This window comes from Phalangium opilio, unplaced genomic scaffold (genome assembly GCF_054372755.1).
Source record: "Phalangium opilio isolate 3A_F unplaced genomic scaffold, DU_Popi_V2 ptg000217l_1, whole genome shotgun sequence".
NCBI lineage: Eukaryota > Metazoa > Arthropoda > Arachnida > Opiliones > Phalangiidae > Phalangium > Phalangium opilio.
This window is the reverse complement of record NW_028324218.1, coordinates 14,367,355-14,379,847: the sequence shown is the minus strand read 5'-3', so window position 1 is coordinate 14,379,847 and position 12,493 is coordinate 14,367,355. Positions and strand designations below refer to the sequence as shown.

General features: G+C 44.5%; 29 non-coding genes across 29 annotated transcripts; all 29 read right to left on the bottom strand.

Moving 5' to 3' along the window:
- Positions 1-591: 591 nt before the first annotated feature.
- TRNAF-GAA (transfer RNA phenylalanine (anticodon GAA)) lies at positions 592-664 on the bottom strand. Its single transcript has one exon. It is a non-coding gene; the product is annotated as a tRNA-Phe (tRNA).
- Positions 665-1,044: 380 nt separating this feature from the next.
- On the bottom strand, positions 1,045-1,117 carry TRNAF-GAA (transfer RNA phenylalanine (anticodon GAA)). The gene has a single exon. It is a non-coding gene; the product is annotated as a tRNA-Phe (tRNA).
- A 380-nt stretch (positions 1,118-1,497) lies between these two features.
- Positions 1,498-1,570, bottom strand: TRNAF-GAA (transfer RNA phenylalanine (anticodon GAA)). Its single transcript has one exon. It is a non-coding gene; the product is annotated as a tRNA-Phe (tRNA).
- Positions 1,571-1,648: 78 nt separating this feature from the next.
- TRNAF-AAA (transfer RNA phenylalanine (anticodon AAA)) lies at positions 1,649-1,721 on the bottom strand. Its single transcript has one exon. It is a non-coding gene; the product is annotated as a tRNA-Phe (tRNA).
- A 78-nt stretch (positions 1,722-1,799) lies between these two features.
- TRNAF-GAA (transfer RNA phenylalanine (anticodon GAA)) lies at positions 1,800-1,872 on the bottom strand. The gene has a single exon. It is a non-coding gene; the product is annotated as a tRNA-Phe (tRNA).
- Positions 1,873-2,101: 229 nt separating this feature from the next.
- On the bottom strand, positions 2,102-2,174 carry TRNAF-GAA (transfer RNA phenylalanine (anticodon GAA)). Its single transcript has one exon. It is a non-coding gene; the product is annotated as a tRNA-Phe (tRNA).
- Positions 2,175-2,403: 229 nt separating this feature from the next.
- Positions 2,404-2,476, bottom strand: TRNAF-GAA (transfer RNA phenylalanine (anticodon GAA)). Its single transcript has one exon. It is a non-coding gene; the product is annotated as a tRNA-Phe (tRNA).
- Positions 2,477-2,705: 229 nt separating this feature from the next.
- On the bottom strand, positions 2,706-2,778 carry TRNAF-GAA (transfer RNA phenylalanine (anticodon GAA)). Its single transcript has one exon. It is a non-coding gene; the product is annotated as a tRNA-Phe (tRNA).
- A 229-nt stretch (positions 2,779-3,007) lies between these two features.
- Positions 3,008-3,080, bottom strand: TRNAF-GAA (transfer RNA phenylalanine (anticodon GAA)). Its single transcript has one exon. It is a non-coding gene; the product is annotated as a tRNA-Phe (tRNA).
- Positions 3,081-3,611: 531 nt separating this feature from the next.
- On the bottom strand, positions 3,612-3,684 carry TRNAF-GAA (transfer RNA phenylalanine (anticodon GAA)). Its single transcript has one exon. It is a non-coding gene; the product is annotated as a tRNA-Phe (tRNA).
- A 380-nt stretch (positions 3,685-4,064) lies between these two features.
- On the bottom strand, positions 4,065-4,137 carry TRNAF-GAA (transfer RNA phenylalanine (anticodon GAA)). The gene has a single exon. It is a non-coding gene; the product is annotated as a tRNA-Phe (tRNA).
- A 78-nt stretch (positions 4,138-4,215) lies between these two features.
- On the bottom strand, positions 4,216-4,288 carry TRNAF-AAA (transfer RNA phenylalanine (anticodon AAA)). Its single transcript has one exon. It is a non-coding gene; the product is annotated as a tRNA-Phe (tRNA).
- Positions 4,289-4,366: 78 nt separating this feature from the next.
- Positions 4,367-4,439, bottom strand: TRNAF-GAA (transfer RNA phenylalanine (anticodon GAA)). The gene has a single exon. It is a non-coding gene; the product is annotated as a tRNA-Phe (tRNA).
- A 229-nt stretch (positions 4,440-4,668) lies between these two features.
- On the bottom strand, positions 4,669-4,741 carry TRNAF-GAA (transfer RNA phenylalanine (anticodon GAA)). Its single transcript has one exon. It is a non-coding gene; the product is annotated as a tRNA-Phe (tRNA).
- A 229-nt stretch (positions 4,742-4,970) lies between these two features.
- TRNAF-GAA (transfer RNA phenylalanine (anticodon GAA)) lies at positions 4,971-5,043 on the bottom strand. The gene has a single exon. It is a non-coding gene; the product is annotated as a tRNA-Phe (tRNA).
- Positions 5,044-5,272: 229 nt separating this feature from the next.
- Positions 5,273-5,345, bottom strand: TRNAF-GAA (transfer RNA phenylalanine (anticodon GAA)). Its single transcript has one exon. It is a non-coding gene; the product is annotated as a tRNA-Phe (tRNA).
- Positions 5,346-5,574: 229 nt separating this feature from the next.
- TRNAF-GAA (transfer RNA phenylalanine (anticodon GAA)) lies at positions 5,575-5,647 on the bottom strand. The gene has a single exon. It is a non-coding gene; the product is annotated as a tRNA-Phe (tRNA).
- Positions 5,648-6,178: 531 nt separating this feature from the next.
- TRNAF-GAA (transfer RNA phenylalanine (anticodon GAA)) lies at positions 6,179-6,251 on the bottom strand. The gene has a single exon. It is a non-coding gene; the product is annotated as a tRNA-Phe (tRNA).
- A 229-nt stretch (positions 6,252-6,480) lies between these two features.
- Positions 6,481-6,553, bottom strand: TRNAF-GAA (transfer RNA phenylalanine (anticodon GAA)). Its single transcript has one exon. It is a non-coding gene; the product is annotated as a tRNA-Phe (tRNA).
- Positions 6,554-6,933: 380 nt separating this feature from the next.
- On the bottom strand, positions 6,934-7,006 carry TRNAF-GAA (transfer RNA phenylalanine (anticodon GAA)). Its single transcript has one exon. It is a non-coding gene; the product is annotated as a tRNA-Phe (tRNA).
- Positions 7,007-7,084: 78 nt separating this feature from the next.
- Positions 7,085-7,157, bottom strand: TRNAF-GAA (transfer RNA phenylalanine (anticodon GAA)). Its single transcript has one exon. It is a non-coding gene; the product is annotated as a tRNA-Phe (tRNA).
- Positions 7,158-7,688: 531 nt separating this feature from the next.
- On the bottom strand, positions 7,689-7,761 carry TRNAF-GAA (transfer RNA phenylalanine (anticodon GAA)). The gene has a single exon. It is a non-coding gene; the product is annotated as a tRNA-Phe (tRNA).
- A 380-nt stretch (positions 7,762-8,141) lies between these two features.
- Positions 8,142-8,214, bottom strand: TRNAF-GAA (transfer RNA phenylalanine (anticodon GAA)). Its single transcript has one exon. It is a non-coding gene; the product is annotated as a tRNA-Phe (tRNA).
- Positions 8,215-8,745: 531 nt separating this feature from the next.
- Positions 8,746-8,818, bottom strand: TRNAF-GAA (transfer RNA phenylalanine (anticodon GAA)). Its single transcript has one exon. It is a non-coding gene; the product is annotated as a tRNA-Phe (tRNA).
- Positions 8,819-9,650: 832 nt separating this feature from the next.
- On the bottom strand, positions 9,651-9,723 carry TRNAF-GAA (transfer RNA phenylalanine (anticodon GAA)). The gene has a single exon. It is a non-coding gene; the product is annotated as a tRNA-Phe (tRNA).
- Positions 9,724-10,103: 380 nt separating this feature from the next.
- TRNAF-GAA (transfer RNA phenylalanine (anticodon GAA)) lies at positions 10,104-10,176 on the bottom strand. The gene has a single exon. It is a non-coding gene; the product is annotated as a tRNA-Phe (tRNA).
- Positions 10,177-10,556: 380 nt separating this feature from the next.
- TRNAF-GAA (transfer RNA phenylalanine (anticodon GAA)) lies at positions 10,557-10,629 on the bottom strand. Its single transcript has one exon. It is a non-coding gene; the product is annotated as a tRNA-Phe (tRNA).
- Positions 10,630-10,707: 78 nt separating this feature from the next.
- TRNAF-GAA (transfer RNA phenylalanine (anticodon GAA)) lies at positions 10,708-10,780 on the bottom strand. The gene has a single exon. It is a non-coding gene; the product is annotated as a tRNA-Phe (tRNA).
- A 531-nt stretch (positions 10,781-11,311) lies between these two features.
- On the bottom strand, positions 11,312-11,384 carry TRNAF-GAA (transfer RNA phenylalanine (anticodon GAA)). The gene has a single exon. It is a non-coding gene; the product is annotated as a tRNA-Phe (tRNA).
- Positions 11,385-12,493: the final 1,109 nt, after the last annotated feature.

Genomic DNA, 12,493 nt, shown 5'->3' with positions numbered 1-12,493 from the left:
GGATCGAACCAGGGACCTTTAGATCTTCAGTCCAACGCTCTCCCAACTGAGCAATTTCGGCTCATATTCACGGAGCAAGGGAATTTTTCCTGAAGAAAATAATTTACTTTAAGATACACGATCCAAACACCTCTGCTGTTGCCGAAACCCGGGATCGAACCAGGGACCATTAGATCTTCAGTCTTACGCTCTCCCAACTAAGCTATTTCGGCTCTTTTTCATGTAACCAGGGACACTTTCCTTGGGAAAGCAGTTTACTTTAATGTACACGACCCAAAAAGCTTTCATGTTGCCGAAACCCGGGATCGAACAGGGACCTTTAGATCTTCAGTCTAACGCTCTCCCAACTGAGCTATTTCGGCTCATATTCAAGCAGCTAGGGAATTTTTCCTGAAGCAAATAATTTACTTTAAGATACACGACCCAAAAAGCTCTCGTGTTGCCGAAACTCGGGATCGAACCAGGGACCTTTAGATCTTCAGTCTAACGCTCTCCCAACTGAGCTATTTCGGCTCATATTCAAGCAGCTAGGGAATTTTTCCTGAAGAAAGTAATTTACCTTAAGGTACACGACCCAAAAAGCTCTCGTGTTGCCGAAACCCGGGATCGAACCAGGGACCTTTAGATCTTCAGTCTAACGCTCTCCCAACTGAGCTATTTCGGCTCATATCCACGCAGCTAGGGAATTTTTCCTGAAGCAAATAATTTACTTTAAGATACACGACCCAAAAAGCTCTCGTATTTCCGAAACCCGGGATCGAACCAGGGACCTTTATATCTTCAGTCCAACGCTCTCCCAACTGAGCAATTTCGGCTCATATTCACGGAGCAAGGGAATTTTTCCTGAAGAAAATAATTTACTTTAAGATACACGATCCAAACACCTCTGCTGTTGCCGAAACCCGGGATCGAACCAGGGACCATTAGATCTTCAGTCTTACGCTCTCCCAACTAAGCTATTTCGGCTCTTTTTCATGTAACCAGGGACACTTTCCTTGGGAAAGCAGTTTACTTTAATGTACACGACCCAAAAAGCTTTCATGTTGCCGAAACCCGGGATCGAACCAGGGACCTTTAGATCTTCAGTCTAACGCTCTCCCAACTGAGCTATTTCGGCTCATATTCACGCAGCTAGGGAATTTTTCCTGAAGCAAATAATTTACTTTAAGATACACGACCCAAAAAGCTCTCGTATTTCCGAAACCCGGGATCGAACCAGGGACCTTTAGATCTTCAGTCCAACGCTCTCCCAACTGAGCAATTTCGGCTCATATTCACGGAGCAAGGGAATTTTTCCTGAAGAAAATAATTTACTTTAAGATACACGATCCAAACACCTCTGCTGTTGCCGAAACCCGGGATCGAACCAGGGACCTTTTGATCTTCAGTCTAACGCTCTGCAAACTGAGCTATTTCGGCTCTTCTTCATGCAACCAGGTAAACTTTCCTGAAGCAAATAATTTACTTTAAGATACTCGACCGAAAAAGCTCTCGTGATGCCGAAACCCGGGATCGAACCAGGGACCTTTAGATCTTCAGTCTAACGCTCTCCCAACTGAGCTATTTCGGCTCACATTCAAGCAGCTAGGGAATTTTTCCTGAAGCAAATAATTTACTTTAAGATATACTATCCATAAAGATTTCATATTGCCGAAACCTGGGATCAAACCAGGGACCTTTAGATCTTTAGTCTAACGCTCTTCCAACTGAGCTATTTCGGCTCTTGTTCAAGCAGCTAGGGAACTTTTCCTGAAGAAAATAATTTACTTTAAGATACACGATCCAAACACTTCTGCTGTTGCCGAAACCCGGGATCGAACCAGGGACCTTTAGATCTTCAGTCTAACGCTCTCCCAACTAAGCTATTTCGGCTCCTTTTCATGTAACCAGGGACACTTTCCTTGGGAAAGCAGTTTACTTTAATGTACACGACCCAAAAAGCTCTCGTGTTGCCGAAACCCGGGATCGAACCAGGGACCTTTAGATCTTCAGTCCAACGCTCTCCCAACTCAGCTATTTCGGCTCATATTCAACCAGCTAGGGAATTTTTCCTGAAGAAAGTAATTTACCTTAAGGTACACGACCCAAAAAGCTTTCATGTTGCCGAAACCCGGGATCGAACCAGGGACCTTTAGATCTTCAGTCTAACGCTCTCCCAACTGAGCTATTTCGGCTCATATTCAAGCAGCTAGGGAATTTTTCCTGAAGCAAATAATTTACTTTAAGATACACGACCCAAAAAGCTCTCGTGTTGCCGAAACTCGGGATCGAACCAGGGTCCTTTAGATCTTCAGTCTAACGCTCTCCCAACTGAGCTATTTCGGCTCATATTCAAGCAGCTAGGGAATTTTTCCTGAAGAAAGTAATTTACCTTAAGGTACACGACCCAAAAAGCTCTCGTGTTGCCGAAACCCGGGATCGAACCAGGGACCTTTAGATCTTCAGTCCAACGCTCTCCCAACTGAGCTATTTCGGCTCATATTCAACCAGCTAGGGAATTTTTCCTGAAGAAAGTAATTTACCTTAAGGTACACGACCCAAACACCTCTGCTGTTGCCGAAACCCGGGATCGAACCAGGGACCATTAGATCTTCAGTCTTACGCTCTCCCAACTAAGCTATTTCGGCTCTTTTTCATGTAACCAGGGACACTTTCCTTGGGAAAGCATTTTACTTTAATGTACACGACCCAAAAAGCTTTCATGTTGCCGAAACCCGGGATCGAACCAGGGACCTTTAAATCTTCAGTCTAACGCTCTCCCAACTGAGCTATTTCGGCTCATATTCAAGCAGCTAGGGAATTTTTCCTGAAGCAAATAATTTACTTTAAGATACACGACCCAAAAAGCTCTCGTGTTGCCGAAACTCGGGATCGAACCAGGGTCCTTTAGATCTTCAGTCTAACGCTCTCCCAACTGAGCTATTTCGGCTCATATTCAAGCAGCTAGGGAATTTTTCCTGAAGAAAGTAATTTACCTTAAGGTACACGACCCAAAAAGCCCTCGTGTTGCCGAAACCCGGGATCGAACCAGGGACCTTTAGATCTTCAGTCTAACGCTCTCCCAACTGAGCTATTTCGGCTCTTATTCATGCAACCAGGTAAACTTTCCTGAAGCAAATAATTTACTTTAAGATACACGACCCAAAAAGCTCTCGTATTGCCGAAACCCGGGATCGAACCGGGGACCTTTAGATCTTCAGGCTAACGCTCTCCCAACTGAGCTATTTCGGCTCATATTTAAGCAGCCAGGGAATTTTTCCTGAAGCAAATAATTTACTTTAAGATACACGACCCAAAAATCTCTCGTATTTCCGAAACCCGGGATCGAACCAGGGACCTTTAGATCTTCAGTCTAACGCTCTCCCAACTGAGCAATTTCGGCTCATATTCACGGAGCAAGGGAATTTTTCCTGAAGAAAATAATTTACTATAAGATACACGATCCAAACACCTCTGCTGTTGCCGAAACCCGGGATCGAACCAGGGACCTTTAGACCTTCAGTCTAACGCTCTCCCAACTAAGCTATTTCGGCTCTTTTTCATGTAACCAGGGACACTTTCCTTGGGAAAGCAGTTTACTTTAATGTACACGACCCAAAAAGCTTTCATGTTGCCGAAACCCGGGATCGAACCAGGGACCTTTAGATCTTCAGTCTAACGCTCTCCCAACTGAGCTATTTCGGCTCATATTCACGCAGCTAGGGAATTTTTCCTGAAGCAAATAATTTACTTTAAGATACACGACCCAAAAAGCTCTCGTATTTCCGAAACCCGGGATCGAACCAGGGACCTTTAGATCTTCAGTCCAACGCTCTCCCAACTGAGCAATTTCGGCTCATATTCACGGAGCAAGGGAATTTTTCCTGAAGAAAATAATTTACTTTAAGATACACGATCCAAACACCTCTGCTGTTGCCGAAACCCGGGATCGAACCAGGGACCTTTTGATCTTCAGTCTAACGCTCTGCAAACTGAGCTATTTCGGCTCTTCTTCATGCAACCAGGTAAACTTTCCTGAAGCAAATAATTTACTTTAAGATACTCGACCGAAAAAGCTCTCGTGATGCCGAAACCCGGGATCGAACCAGGGACCTTTAGATCTTCAGTCTAACGCTCTCCCAACTGAGCTATTTCGGCTCACATTCAAGCAGCTAGGGAATTTTTCCTGAAGCAAATAATTTACTTTAAGATATACTATCCATAAAGATTTCATATTGCCGAAACCTGGGATCAAACCAGGGACCTTTAGATCTTTAGTCTAACGCTCTTCCAACTGAGCTATTTCGGCTCTTGTTCAAGCAGCTAGGGAACTTTTCCTGAAGAAAATAATTTACTTTAAGATACACGATCCAAACACTTCTGCTGTTGCCGAAACCCGGGATCGAACCAGGGACCTTTAGATCTTCAGTCTAACGCTCTCCCAACTAAGCTATTTCGGCTCCTTTTCATGTAACCAGGGACACTTTCCTTGGGAAAGCAGTTTACTTTAATGTACACGACCCAAAAAGCTCTCGTGTTGCCGAAACCCGGGATCGAACCAGGGACCTTTAGATCTTCAGTCCAACGCTCTCCCAACTCAGCTATTTCGGCTCATATTCAACCAGCTAGGGAATTTTTCCTGAAGAAAGTAATTTACCTTAAGGTACACGACCCAAAAAGCTTTCATGTTGCCGAAACCCGGGATCGAACCAGGGACCTTTAGATCTTCAGTCTAACGCTCTCCCAACTGAGCTATTTCGGCTCATATTCAAGCAGCTAGGGAATTTTTCCTGAAGCAAATAATTTACTTTAAGATACACGACCCAAAAAGCTCTCGTGTTGCCGAAACTCGGGATCGAACCAGGGTCCTTTAGATCTTCAGTCTAACGCTCTCCCAACTGAGCTATTTCGGCTCATATTCAAGCAGCTAGGGAATTTTTCCTGAAGAAAGTAATTTACCTTAAGGTACACGACCCAAAAAGCTCTCGTGTTGCCGAAACCCGGGATCGAACCAGGGACCTTTAGATCTTCAGTCCAACGCTCTCCCAACTGAGCTATTTCGGCTCATATTCAACCAGCTAGGGAATTTTTCCTGAAGAAAGTAATTTACCTTAAGGTACACGACCCAAACACCTCTGCTGTTGCCGAAACCCGGGATCGAACCAGGGACCATTAGATCTTCAGTCTTACGCTCTCCCAACTAAGCTATTTCGGCTCTTTTTCATGTAACCAGGGACACTTTCCTTGGGAAAGCATTTTACTTTAATGTACACGACCCAAAAAGCTTTCATGTTGCCGAAACCCGGGATCGAACCAGGGACCTTTAAATCTTCAGTCTAACGCTCTCCCAACTGAGCTATTTCGGCTCATATTCAAGCAGCTAGGGAATTTTTCCTGAAGCAAATAATTTACTTTAAGATACACGACCCAAAAAGCTCTCGTGTTGCCGAAACTCGGGATCGAACCAGGGTCCTTTAGATCTTCAGTCTAACGCTCTCCCAACTGAGCTATTTCGGCTCATATTCAAGCAGCTAGGGAATTTTTCCTGAAGAAAGTAATTTACCTTAAGGTACACGACCCAAAAAGCCCTCGTGTTGCCGAAACCCGGGATCGAACCAGGGACCTTTAGATCTTCAGTCTAACGCTCTCCCAACTGAGCTATTTCGGCTCTTATTCATGCAACCAGGTAAACTTTCCTGAAGCAAATAATTTACTTTAAGATACACGACCCAAAAAGCTCTCGTATTGCCGAAACCCGGGATCGAACCGGGGACCTTTAGATCTTCAGGCTAACGCTCTCCCAACTGAGCTATTTCGGCTCATATTTAAGCAGCCAGGGAATTTTTCCTGAAGCAAATAATTTACTTTAAGATACACGACCCAAAAATCTCTCGTATTTCCGAAACCCGGGATCGAACCAGGGACCTTTAGATCTTCAGTCTAACGCTCTCCCAACTGAGCAATTTCGGCTCATATTCACGGAGCAAGGGAATTTTTCCTGAAGAAAATAATTTACTATAAGATACACGATCCAAACACCTCTGCTGTTGCCGAAACCCGGGATCGAACCAGGGACCTTTAGACCTTCAGTCTAACGCTCTCCCAACTAAGCTATTTCGGCTCTTTTTCATGTAACCAGGGACACTTTCCTTGGGAAAGCAGTTTACTTTAATGTACACGACCCAAAAAGCTTTCATGTTGCCGAAACCCGGGATCGAACCAGGGACCTTTAGATCTTCAGTCTAACGCTCTCCCAACTGAGCTATTTCGGCTCATATTCAAGCAGCTAGGGAATTTTTCCTGAAGCAAATAATTTACTTTAAGATACACGACCCAAAAAGCTCTCGTGTTGCCGAAACTCGGGATCGAACCAGGGTCCTTTAGATCTTCAGTCTAACGCTCTCCCAACTGAGCTATTTCGGCTCATATTCAAGCAGCTAGGGAATTTTTCCTGAAGAAAGTAATTTACCTTAAGGTACACGACCCAAAAAGCCCTCGTGTTGCCGAAACCCGGGATCGAACCAGGGACCTTTAGATCTTCAGTCTAACGCTCTCCCAACTGAGCTATTTCGGCTCATATTCAAGCAGCTAGGGAATTTTTCCTGAAGCAAATAATTTACTTTAAGATACACGACCCAAAAAGCTCTCGTATTTCCGAAACCCGGGATCGAACAAGGGACCTTTAGATCTTCAGTCTAACGCTCTCCCAACTGAGCAATTTCGGCTCATATTCACGGAGCAAGGGAATTTTTCCTGAAGAAAATAATTTACTATAAGATACACGATCCAAACACCTCTGCTGTTGCCGAAACCCGGGATCGAACCAGGGACCTTTAGACCTTCAGTCTAACGCTCTCCCAACTAAGCTATTTCGGCTCTTTTTCATGTAACCAGGGACACTTTCCTTGGGAAAGCAGTTTACTTTAATGTACACGACCCAAAAAGCTTTCATGTTGCCGAAACCCGGGATCGAACCAGGGACCTTTAGATCTTCAGTCTAACGCTCTCCCAACTGAGCTATTTCGGCTCATATTCAAGCAGCTAGGGAACTTTTCCTGAAGATTGTAATTTACCTTAAGGTACACGACCCAAAAAGCCCTCGTGTTGCCGAAACCCGGGATCGAACCAGGGACCTTTAGATCTTCAGTCTAACGCTCTCCCAACTGAGCTATTTCGGCTCATATTCAAGCAGCTAGGGAATTTTTCCTGAAGCAAATAATTTACTTTAAGATACACGACCCAAAAAGCTCTCGTATTTCCGAAACCCGGGATCGAACAAGGGACCTTTAGATCTTCAGTCTAACGCTCTCCCAACTGAGCAATTTCGGCTCATATTCACGGAGCAAGGGAATTTTTCCTGAAGAAAATATTTAACTATAAGATACACGATCCAAACACCTCTGCTGTTGCCGAAACCCGGGATCGAACCACGGACATTTAGACCTTCAGTCTAACGCTCTCCCAACTAAGCTATTTCGGCTCTTTTTCATGTAACCAGGGACACTTTCCTTGGGAAAGCAGTTTACTTTAATGTACACGACCCAAAAAGCTCTCGTGTTGCCGAAACTCGGGATCGAACCAGGGTCCTTTAGATCTTCAGTCTAACGCTCTCCCAACTGAGCTATTTCGGCTCATATTCAAGCAGCTAGGGAATTTTTCCTGAAGATTGTAATTTACCTTAAGGTACACGACCCAAAAAGCCCTCGTGTTGCCGAAACCCGGGATCGAACCAGGGACCTTTAGATCTTCAGTCTAACGCTCTCCCAACTGAGCTATTTCGGCTCATATTCAAGCAGCTAGGGAATTTTTCCTGAAGCAAATAATTTACTTTAAGATACACGACCCAAAAAGCTCTCGTATTTCCGAAACCCGGGATCGAACAAGGGACCTTTAGATCTTCAGTCTAACGCTCTCCCAACTGAGCAATTTCGGCTCATATTCACGGAGCAAGGGAATTTTTCCTGAAGAAAATATTTAACTATAAGATACACGATCCAAACACCTCTGCTGTTGCCGAAACCCGGGATCGAACCACGGACATTTAGACCTTCAGTCTAACGCTCTCCCAACTAAGCTATTTCGGCTCTTTTTCATGTAACCAGGGACACTTTCCTTGGGAAAGCAGTTTACTTTAATGTACACGACCCAAAAAGCTTTCATGTTGCCGAAACCCGGGATCGAACCAGGGACCTTTAAATCTTCAGTCTAACGCTCTCCCAACTGAGCTATTTCGGCTCTTATTCATGCAACCAGGTAAACTTTCCTGAAGCAAATAATTTACTTTAAGATACACGACCCAAAAAGGTCTCGTATTGCCGAAACCCGGGATCGAACCGGGGACCTTTAGATCTTCAGGCTTACGCTCTCCCAACTGAGCTATTTCGGCTCATATTTAAGCAGCCAGGGAATTTTTCCTGAAGCAAATAATTTACTTTAAGATACACGACCCAAAAAGCTCTCGTATTTCCGAAACCCGGGATCGAACCAGGGACCTTTAGATCTTCAGTCTAACGCTCTCCCAACTGAGCAATTTCGGCTCATATTCACGGAGCAAGGGAATTTTTCCTGAAGAAAATAATTTACTATAAGATACACGATCCAAACACCTCTGCTGTTGCCGAAACCCGGGATCGAACCAGGGACCTTTAGACCTTCAGTCTAACGCTCTCCCAACTAAGCTATTTCGGCTCTTTGTCATGTAACCAGGGACACTTTCCTTGGGAAAGCAGTTTACTTTAATGTACACGACCCAAAAAGCTTTCATGTTGCCGAAACCCGGGATCGAACCAGGGACCTTTAAATCTTCAGTCTAACGCTCTCCCAACTGAGCTATTTCGGCTCTTATTCATGCAACCAGGTAAACTTTCCTGAAGCAAATAATTTACTTTAAGATACACGACCCAAAAAGCTCTCGTATTGCCGAAACCCGGGATCGAACCGGGGACCTTTAGATCTTCAGGCTAACGCTCTCCCAACTGAGCTATTTCGGCTCATATTTAAGCAGCCAGGGAATTTTTCCTGAAGCAAATAATTTACTTTAAGATACACGACCCAAAAAGCTCTCGTATTTCCGAAACCCGGGATCGAACCAGGGACCTTTAGATCTTCAGTCTAACGCTCTCCCAACTGAGCAATTTCGGCTCATATTCACGGAGCAAGGGAATTTTTCCTGAAGAAAATAATTTACTATAAGATACACGATCCAAACACCTCTGCTGTTGCCGAAACCCGGGATCGAACCAGGGACCTTTAGACCTTCAGTCTAACGCTCTCCCAACTAAGCTATTTCGGCTCTTTTTCATGTAATCAGGGACACTTTCCTTGGGAAAGCAGTTTACTTTAATGTACACGACCCAAAAAGCTTTCATGTTGCCGAAACCCGGGATCGAACAGGGACCTTTAGATCTTCAGTCTAACGCTCTCCCAACTGAGCTATTTCGGCTCATATTCAAGCAGCTAGGGAATTTTTCCTGAAGCAAATAATTTACTTTAAGATACACGACCCAAAAAGCTCTCGTGTTGCCGAAACTCGGGATCGAACCAGGGACCTTTAGATCTTCAGTCTAACGCTCTCCCAACTGAGCTATTTCGGCTCATATTCAAGCAGCTAGGGAATTTTTCCTGAAGAAAGTAATTTACCTTAAGGTACACGACCCAAAAAGCTCTCGTGTTGCCGAAACCCGGGATCGAACCAGGGACCTTTAGATCTTCAGTCTAACGCTCTCCCAACTGAGCTATTTCGGCTCATATCCACGCAGCTAGGGAATTTTTCCTGAAGCAAATAATTTACTTTAAGATACACGACCCAAAAAGCTCTCGTATTTCCGAAACCCGGGATCGAACCAGGGACCTTTATATCTTCAGTCCAACGCTCTCCCAACTGAGCAATTTCGGCTCATATTCACGGAGCAAGGGAATTTTTCCTGAAGAAAATAATTTACTTTAAGATACACGATCCAAACACCTCTGCTGTTGCCGAAACCCGGGATCGAACCAGGGACCATTAGATCTTCAGTCTTACGCTCTCCCAACTAAGCTATTTCGGCTCTTTTTCATGTAACCAGGGACACTTTCCTTGGGAAAGCAGTTTACTTTAATGTACACGACCCAAAAAGCTTTCATGTTGCCGAAACCCGGGATCGAACCAGGGACCTTTAGATCTTCAGTCTAACGCTCTCCCAACTGAGCTATTTCGGCTCATATTCACGCAGCTAGGGAATTTTTCCTGAAGCAAATAATTTACTTTAAGATACACGACCCAAAAAGCTCTCGTATTTCCGAAACCCGGGATCGAACCAGGGACCTTTAGATCTTCAGTCCAACGCTCTCCCAACTGAGCAATTTCGGCTCATATTCACGGAGCAAGGGAATTTTTCCTGAAGAAAATAATTTACTTTAAGATACACGATCCAAACACCTCTGCTGTTGCCGAAACCCGGGATCGAACCAGGGACCATTAGATCTTCAGTCTTACGCTCTCCCAACTAAGCTATTTCGGCTCTTTTTCATGTAACCAGGGACACTTTCCTTGGGAAAGCAGTTTACTTTAATGTACACGACCCAAAAAGCTTTCATGTTGCCGAAACCCGGGATCGAACCAGGGACCTTTAGATCTTCAGTCTAACGCTCTCCCAACTGAGCTATTTCGGCTCTTGTTCAAGCAGCTAGGGAATTTTTCCTGAAGAAAATAATTTACTTTAAGATACACGATCCAAACACTTCTGCTGTTGCCGAAACCCGGGATCGAACCAGGGACCTTTAGATCTTCAGTCTAACGCTCTCCCAACTAAGCTATTTCGGCTCCTTTTCATGTAACCAGGGACACTTTCCTTGGGAAAGCAGTTTACTTTAATGTACACGACCCAAAAAGCTCTCGTGTTGCCGAAACCCGGGATCGAACCAGGGACCTTTAGATCTTCAGTCTAACGCTCTCCCATGTAAGCTATTTCGGCTCATATTCAAGCAGCTAGGGAATTTTTCCTGAAGCAAATAATTTACTTTAAGATACACGACCCAAAAAGCTCTCGTATTTCCGAAACCCGGGATCGAACCAGGGCCCTTTAGATCTTCAGTCCAACGCTCTCCCAACTGAGCAATTTCGGCTCATATTCACGGAGCAAGGGAATTTTTCCTGAAGAAAATAATTTACTTTAAGATACACGATCCAAACACCTCTGCTGTTGCCGAAACCCGGGATCGAACCAGGGACCATTAGATCTTCAGTCTTACGCTCTCCCAACTAAGCTATTTCGGCTCTTTGTCATGTAACCAGGGACACTTTCCTTGGGAAAGCAGTTTACTTTAATGTACACGACCCAAAAAGCTTTCATGTTGCCGAAACCCGGGATCGAACCAGGGACCTTTAAATCTTCAGTCTAACGCTCTCCCAACTGAGCTATTTCGGCTCTTATTCATGCAACCAGGTAAACTTTCCTGAAGCAAATAATTTACTTTAAGATACACGACCCAAAAAGCTCTCGTATTGCCGAAACCCGGGATCGAACCGGGGACCTTTAGATCTTCAGGCTAACGCTCTCCCAACTGAGCTATTTCGGCTCATATTTAAGCAGCCAGGGAATTTTTCCTGAAGCAAATAATTTACTTTAAGATACACGACCCAAAAAGCTCTCGTATTTCCGAAACCCGGGATCGAACCAGGGACCTTTAGATCTTCAGTCTAACGCTCTCCCAACTGAGCAATTTCGGCTCATATTCACGGAGCAAGGGAATTTTTCCTGAAGAAAATAATTTACTATAAGATACACGATCCAAACACCTCTGCTGTTGCCGAAACCCGGGATCGAACCAGGGACCTTTAGACCTTCAGTCTAACGCTCTCCCAACTAAGCTATTTCGGCTCTTTTTCATGTAATCAGGGACACTTTCCTTGGGAAAGCAGTTTACTTTAATGTACACGACCCAAAAAGCTTTCATGTTGCCGAAACCCGGGATCGAACAGGGACCTTTAGATCTTCAGTCTAACGCTCTCCCAACTGAGCTATTTCGGCTCATATTCAAGCAGCTAGGGAATTTTTCCTGAAGCAAATAATTTACTTTAAGATACACGACCCAAAAAGCTCTCGTGTTGCCGAAACTCGGGATCGAACCAGGGACCTTTAGATCTTCAGTCTAACGCTCTCCCAACTAAGCTATTTCGGCTCCTTTTCATGTAACCAGGGACACTTTCCTTGGGAAAGCAGTTTACTTTAATGTACACGACCCAAAAAGCTCTCGTGTTGCCGAAACCCGGGATCGAACCAGGGACCTTTAGATCTTCAGTCTAACGCTCTCCCATGTAAGCTATTTCGGCTCATATTCAAGCAGCTAGGGAATTTTTCCTGAAGCAAATAATTTACTTTAAGATACACGACCCAAAAAGCTCTCGTATTTCCGAAACCCGGGATCGAACCAGGGACCTTTAGATCTTCAGTCCAACGCTCTCCCAACTGAGCAATTTCGGCTCATATTCACGGAGCAAGGGAATTTTTCCTGAAGAAAATAATTTACTTTAATA